An 8,663-nucleotide genomic window follows, 5' to 3' on the forward strand; every position below is an offset into this window, starting at 1 on the left:
GCTGGGCAACGTTTGCGCTGCCAGACGTGGAGCAGTCGTGGCTAGTGATTGTGGTCATAAAGTCAAATGGTCGTAAGTTGCATAGGTCATAAGTTGATCAACACCTGTACAAGCATCATGTTGTGACATGGTAAAAGCCCCATAAAACTGCATAACTCAACCATACCTCAGCTTTCTGTTGAAACTGTTCTCTATAACCCTAATTTGACAGGCAAGCAGTTCAAACCCATACCATCTTGGCCCCTGCAACTTGTAATAAGTAACTAAGGTCTGTAATTTCCACCCTACCCAGATAATGTGTAAACTAACGCTCATCTTGACTTCTGTAAACCACTTAAGTAACAATTGGAATATCCAAAGTACCCTGGCCTCGGAATGACTGGAGCCCCTCACCCTCATCTCTACCTAGCAGGTGATTTATGGAATCCACTGGCCCCCGGAATGTCTGAAGCCCCTCACCCCCACCCCCACCCCTCACCCTCACCCCTGAGGTGGTTTAAGGGTATAAAAAGTCTTGACACCCTCCTTACAGGGCCACAGGTTGGAGAGACACGAGTCCTCTGTGGCCACCGGCAAGAAAGACCTTGCAATTTGGCATACTTTTGTCTTAGTGTTGACTTTCTATTCTTGCTCCAGTACAACATCTCCCAGTTCATCACTCCAAAAGAGACCCCTTCCTTTGGCTTGAGGAAAGGGAAGAATGAGGAGGACTTTGTCTTGCATTTTGGATACCAACTCAACCATAGCAGAATAGGGCACTGGTCAAAGTTGTGAAGCCCCTGTTCTAGGGCCTGACTTCCAGATGACATTTCTAGACACACTCTGGACCAGAAGGGAAGCTGCTGCCTTGAAGGAAAGGACCTCATCCTGCCAGCATTCACCACCTGCTAACTGAAGAACACTTGAGCCCCGAATAACCAGCAGCAATACCCACATACTACATTGATGGCCTTGGGAAGCCTCTGAGATTTGCTGGCTTCAGGTCAGACTCAGAACATTACCAGCTGTGGTGTTTACAGGGCAAAACTCCTTCAGCCTGAGAAAAGCAGAGGGAAAAGTAAAGGGGTTTTTGTATCATACCTTAAGTACCAACACTGTCACAGGGGGCTAGAGCACCAAGTGGGCTCTTTGGGTTACTGATTTTAGGACTTGACCCTTGGACAGCATTTCTGAACCTGGCCCTAGGCCAGAAGGGAGCCCATTGCCCTAAGGATGAGTTCTAGTCTGGGCAGCATCCACCACAAGCTGATTTAAGATGTCTTGGGCCTTAAAGGGACATCAAGGGTAGCCAGGCAATACCCTTTATAGCAAGTGGTGGCAGTGGCTAGAGGGTGATGATTTTCTGCCTTTGGAAAAAGAAGAAAAAAAGGGGGAAGGGCTGAGTCTTGTGGTTTGAGTGTCAGCTCAGCCACAACACAATAGAATACAAGTAGGTTTCTAGGTTTTTTATTTTAGTTCCAGAATCCCAGATGGAACTTATAAACCCATCCAGGGCCTGGGAACCTCACCACCCTAAAGAGTCAAACAGAGGCCTGGCTGGCTTTATTACCTGCAGATTTTACAGTCTCAGGGTCTTGAGCAAACTTAGGCAGTAGCTAGGGAGCGTTTACAGCAGACTTTGGGCAAGACTGAGCACTGTGCTGGCTTCAGGTCTTCTGACCCAAGACATTCAGAGTGGTGGTGCTTGTGTCACTCCAACCCCAGGTGTAAATGGCTCAGAAAGGAGTCATACACAGACTGTATGTTTGGAAGAAAGTAAAGGAAAAGAATGAAAGTCTTTGTCTGATAATCCAGAGAATTCTCCTGGATCTTATCCAAGACAATCAAGGTGGTATCTCTATGAGTCTGCAAGAACCACAGCATTACCTGGCTTGGCATACCCCATGAAACAGAAAAAACTTATGTCACAACAACCAAGTCTTTGCAAATTATCAAGAAAGCCATCCCAAGAAGGACAGCTACAAAAAATCCCCCAAAATAAAGATTACAGTAAGCACCTAACTCTTTAATGCACAGACACTGAGGAATGTTTATAAAGATCAACACCATATAGGAAAACATGACCTTACCCAATGAACAAAATAAGAAACCAGAGATCAATCCTATAGAAGCAGAGATATATGGCCTGTCAGATAGGGAATTCAAAATAGCTATGTTGAAGAAACTCAAAGAAATTCAAGATAATACAGAGAAGGAGTTCAGAATTCTGTCAGATAAATTAAACAATGAGATTGAAACAATTTAAAAGAATCAAGAAACTTTCTGGAGCTGAAAAATGGAATTGGTATACTGAAAAATGCATTAGAGTACTTTAATAGTAGAATGGATCAAACAGAAGACAGAATTAGTGAGCTTGAAGACAGCTATTTAAAAATATGCAGTCAGAGAGCACACACACAAAAGAATATAAAGCAATGAAGCACACCTACAAGATCTAGAAAATAGCTTTAACAGGGAAACCTAAGAGTTGTTGGCCTTGGGCCGGGTGCGGTGGCTCACGACTGTAATCCCAGCACTTTGGGAGGCCGAGGCAGGTGGATCACAAGGTCAAGAAATCGAGACCATACTGGTCAACATGGTGAAACCGCGTCTCTACTAAAAATACAAAAAATTAGCTGGGCATGGTGGCATGTGCCTGTAATCCCAGCTACTCAGGAGGCTGAGGCAGGAGAATTGCCTGAACCCAGGAGGCAGAGGTTGCAGTGAGCTGAGATCACGCCATTGCACTCCAGTCTGGGTAACAAGAGCGAAACTCCGTCTCAAAAAAAAAAAAAAAAAAAAGTTGCTGGCCTTAAAAAGGACATAGAGACAGAAATAGGAGTAGGAAGTTTATTCAAAGAACATTACATATCTAGAGAAAAACATCAATATCAAAGTACAAGAAGGTTACAGAACAACAAGCAAATTTAACTGAAAGAAAACTACCTCAAGGCATTTAATGATCAAACTCCCAAAGGTGAAGAATAAACAATAGATCTTAAAGCAGCAGGAGAAAAGAAACAAATATCATACTATGAAGTTCTAATGCATCTGACATCAGATTTTTCAGTGGACACCTTATGGGCCAGGAGAAAGTGATATGACACATATAAAGTGCTGAAAGAAAAAAGAAGACTTTTACCCTAGAATACGATATCCAGCAAAAATGTCCCTCATACATGAAAGAGAAATAAAAACTTTTCAAGGCAAACAAAAGCTCAGGATTTTAATATCAGGTATGTCCTGCAAGAAATCTTAAAGGGATACTTTAAACAGAAAGAAAATAACATTAATGAACAATAAATAATCACCTGAAGGTACAAAACTTACTAGTAATAGTAACAACATAGAAAAACACAGACCATTATAACACTCTAACTGTGGTGTTTAAACTACTCTGATCTTAAGTAGGATGTCTAAACAATGAACCAATAAATATAATAACTACAACAACATTTCAAGACATACTCAGTACATGGAGATATGAATAGATAAGACTAAAAAGTGAGGTAAATGAGGGGATAAAGTTTCTCCTTCCCCCATGGGAAAAGCCAAAAAACATTTGGCTGATAGTACCAGTGATTTACAATAAAAGTTCTTCAGTTGAACAGTCATATTCTTAGTATAGTCACATTTTACCAGTATTTTCATTCACAAATTATTTTTTACATGGATGTGATCTTTAAACCTAGCTAAAATATCACTATACTGAATGATACTATTGGGAAACTTATGAGTTTTTTCACAGATTTAAAGTTTATTTTTAATTTATATGGCATCTGTGTTTGTCTTTTATTTCCAATGACCATGTTAACTATATATTTTTTAATTTTTATTTTAGGTTTGGGCATAAATGTGTAGGTTTGTTACATAGGTAAACATGTGTCATGGGGGTTTGTTGTACTGATTATTTCATTACCCAGGTATTAAGCCCAGTACCCAATAGTTCCTCCCCTTCCTCCTAGCCTTCACCCTCAAGTAGACCACAGTGTCTGTTGTTTCTTTCTTTCTGTTTACAGGTTATTATTATTTAGCTGTCACTTATAACTGAGAGCGTGCAATATTTGGTTTTCTGCTCCTGACTTAGGTTGCTAAGGATAGTAGCCTCCAGCTCAATCCATATCCCTGCAAAAGACATAATCTGATTATTTTTTAGGGCTGCATAGTATTCCATGGTGCATATATACCACATTTTCTTCATCCAGTCTGTCACTGATGAGCATTTAGGTTGATTCTATATCTTTGCTATTGTGAATGGTGCTGCAATGAACGTTTGTATGCATGTGTCTTTACAGTAGAATGATTTATTTTCTCTCTGGGTATATACCTAGTAATGGGATTGCTGAGTGAAATGGTGTTTATACTTTTATCTCTAAGGAATCACCATCCTGCTTTCCACAATGGTTGAATTAATTTGCACTCCCACTAACAGTGTATAAATATTCTCTTTTCTCCACAACCTTGCCAGCATCTGTTATTTTTTGACTTTTTAAGAATAGCCATTCTGACTGGTTCAAGATGGCATCTCATTGTGGTTTTGATTTGCATTTCTCTAATAATCAATGTCATTGAGCTTTTTATCATATATTTTCTGGCCACATACATGTCTTCTAAGTTGAGTTTTTATTAGTTTTCTTTTTGCTTGTTTGTTTTATTTATGCAAATAGTGTTACACTGTTATCAGGCTAAAATAATAAATTAAAAGAATATTTGCAAGCCTCAATGTAACCTCAAACCAAAAAAGATACAATGGATACACAAAAATGAAAAGCAAGGAACTAAATCATATCACCAGAAAATATCATCTTCACTAGTAGAAGACAGGAAGGAAAGAAAAAGATCAAAAAAAAAAAAAAAAAACCAGAAAACAAATAACAAAATATCAGGAGTAAGTTCTTACTTATCCATATATTATATTAGTTGAATATAACTAAACTAAACTCTCCAATCAAAACAGATAGATTGGCTGAATGCATGAAAAAACAAGACCCATTGATCTGTTGCCTACAAGAAACATGTTTCACATATCAAGACCCATATAGATTGCAAATAAAGTGATGGAAAAAGATATCCCATGCCAATAGAAACCAAAAAAGAGGAAGAATAGCCATACTTATATGAGACAAAATAGATTTCAAGAAAAAAAAAAACAAAAAACTATAAGAGGAGACAAAGGTCACCATGTAACAATAAAGGTGCCAATTCAGTAAGAGGATATAACAATCTTAAATATACATGCATCCAACATGGAAGCACCCAGATATATAAAGAAAATATTATTAAAGGGAGAAATAGGCCCAAATACAATAATAGCAAGACTTCAACATTGCACTTTCAGCATTGCACAGATATTTGAGACAGAAAATAAACAAAGAAACATTAGATTTTATCTGCACTATAGGCCAAATGGATTTAATAGATATGTATAGAACATTTTATCCAAAAGCTCCAGATCTCACATTATTTTCCTCAGCATATGGATCATTCTCAAGAATAGACCACATGTTGGATCACAAAACAAGTTTTAAAACATTAAAAAAATTGAAAGAGTATCAAGCATCTTCTATGACCACAATGAAATAAAACTAGAAAGTAATAACAAGAGGAATTTTGAAAACTATACAAATATCTACAAATAAACAATATGCTTCTGAGGTCCAGGGGGTCAATGAAGAAATTAAGAAGGAAATTGAAAAAATCTTGAAACAAACGGTAATGGAAACACAATGTGCCAAAACTGGTAAGATACAGCAAAGGCAGTATTAAAAGGGCCGTTTATAGGTATAAGTGGCCTACGTCAAAATAAAAGAAAAAAAATTCAAATAAACATTCTAAAACAGCAGAAGTAAAGTAAACCCAAAATTATTACATGGAAATAAATAATTAAGATCAGAGCAGAAATAAATGAAATTGAAACAAAAAAAATTACAAAAGATCAAAGAAAAAAATGTTTTTTTTTTGTTTGTTTGTTTTTTTTTTTTGTAAAGTTAAACAAAATTGACAAACCTGTAGTTAGGTTAAGAAGAAAAGTTAAAAGATCCAAAATGAATAAAAACAGAAATGGAAAAATAGACAAGTGTTACTACAGAAATTTAAAAAATCCATTAATGCCTACCATGAGCAGCTATATGCCAATAAATTAAAATCTAGAAGAAATTGATAAATTCCTAGATACATACAATGTACCAAGATTGAATAACAAAGAAACCAAAAACCTAAACAGACCAATTAAAAGTAACAAGATCAAAGCCATAATAAAAAGTCTTCCAGTAAAGAAAAGCCTGGTATCTGATGGTGTCACTGCTGAATTTTACCATACATTTAAAGAATAACTAACATCAATCCTACTCAATCTATTCCAAAAAATAGAGAAGGAAGAAATACTTCCAAACTCATTCTACAAGACCAGTATTACCCTGATACAAAAACCAGACAAAGACACATTACAAAAGAAAACTATAGGCCAATATCTCTGAAGAACCTTTATGGAGAAATCCTTAACAAAATACTAGCAAACCAAATTCAAGAATACGTTAGAAGATCATTCATCATGATCAATTGGGATTTATCTCTGGAATACAAGGATGGTTTAACATACAAATCAATTAATGTGATACATCATATTAACAGAATGAAAGATAAAAACCATTTAATCACTTCAATTGATGCTAAGAAAGCATTTGATAAAATTCAACATCTCTTCAACTTTAATAAATCCTCAAAAACTAGGTATAGAAGAAACAAATCTCAACATAGTAAAAGCCATATGTGGAAGATCCACAGCTGGTATCATATTAAATGAAGAAAAACTGAAACCCTTTCTGCTGCAGTCTGGAACACTGCAAGGATGCCCACTGCCACTACTCGTTTTCAACACTGTACTGGAAGTACTAGCTAGAGCAATCAGGCAAGAGAAAGATATAAATTGGAAAAGAAGAAGTCAAATTATTCTTGTTTGCTGAGGCTATAACCTCATATTTTTAAAAACCTCAAGCTTCCAAAGAAAACTGTTAGAACTACTGGGCTTGCTGGCTCACACGTGTACTCCTAGCACCTTGGGAGTCCAAGGCAGGTGGATAATGAGGTTAGAAGTTTGAGACCTGCCTGACCAACATGGTGAAACCCCATCTCTACTAAAAATACAAAAATTAGCCAGGCCTGGTGGTGTGTGCCTATAATCCCAGCTACTCAGGAGGGTGAGGCAGGAGGATCTCTTGAACATGGGAGCCAAGGTTGCGCCACTGCACTCCAGCCTGAGTGACAGAGCAAAGCTCCATCTCAAGAAAAAAAACAAAAGAAAGAAAAGAAAACGAATTTATGGGCAGCTGAGAAGGATCGAGGAGACACAGAGACTAAAAATGACAGGTAGCCAGCTGGACAGCCACAGCCACATCAAGCCCAAACATGCAGAGGCTGGCCTCGGGGGTGACACAGAAATGGCCGGGCATGGTGGCTCATGCCTGTAATTCCAGCATTTTAGGAGGCCTAGGTNAACAAATTTACTGAGGTTACAGGATAAAAAATCAGTAGTATTTCTATATTCCAACAGTTAACAAGAGAAAAAGAAAATTTTAAAGTAATCTCATTTATGGTAGCCACACATAAAATTAAATATCTAGGAATTAACCAAATAAATAAAAGATCTCTTTAATGAAAACTATAATATATTGATGAAGGAAATTGAAGAGAACAAAAAATATAGAAAAAACATTTTATATTTGTAGGTTGGAAGGATCAATATTGTTAAAATATTCATACCACCCAAAGCACTATACAGATTAAGTACCATCCCTATCAAAATACCAATGATACTCTTTACAGAAACACAAAATGACACCCTAAAATTTATATGGAATCACAAAAGACCCAGAATAGCCAAAGCTATCTTAAGCAAAAATAACAAAACTGGAGGAATCACATTACCTGACTTACACTATAAAGTTATACTATACTCCACTATATTATACCACATATATTATATTTATACTATATAAATATATAGTATATAATACTATAGGGCTATAGTATCAAAAATATCATGATTCTGGCATAGGATTATACTATAGAGCTATAGTATCCAAAACATTATGGTACTGGCATAAAAACAGACATATAGACCAATGGAACAAAATAAAGAACCCCAAAACAAACACACACACCTACAGTAAATTCACTTTTTGATAAAAGTGCCAAGAACATACAATAAGGGGGAAAAAGTCTCTTCAATAATGGTGCTGGGAAAACTGAATATTCATAGGCAAAAAATGAAACTGGAACACTCTCTCTTGCCATATACAAAAATCAAATCAAAATTAATTAAAAACTTAAATCTAAGACCTCAAACTATAAAACTTCTAGAAGAAAACATGGGGGTAAATCTCCAGAACATCTTTCTGGGTAAAGATTTCTTGAACAATACACCACAAATACAGGCAACCAAAACAAAAATAGAAAAATAGCACTATGTCAAGTTAAAAAGATTCTGCACAGCAAAGAATACAATCAACAAAGGGAAGAGACAATCCACAGAATGGGAGAAAATATTTACAAACAAGCTCTCTGAAAAGTGATTAACAATGAAAAGATATAACAAATTCAAACAACTCTATTGGAAAAAAAACCATAATCTGATCAAAAAATGGGCAAAAACTTGAATAGACATTTCTCAAAAGAAGACAAATGGC

This window comes from Cebus imitator, unplaced genomic scaffold (assembly GCF_001604975.1).
Source record: "Cebus imitator isolate Cc_AM_T3 unplaced genomic scaffold, Cebus_imitator-1.0 Scaffold146, whole genome shotgun sequence".
In the NCBI taxonomy this organism is placed as follows: domain Eukaryota; kingdom Metazoa; phylum Chordata; class Mammalia; order Primates; family Cebidae; genus Cebus; species Cebus imitator.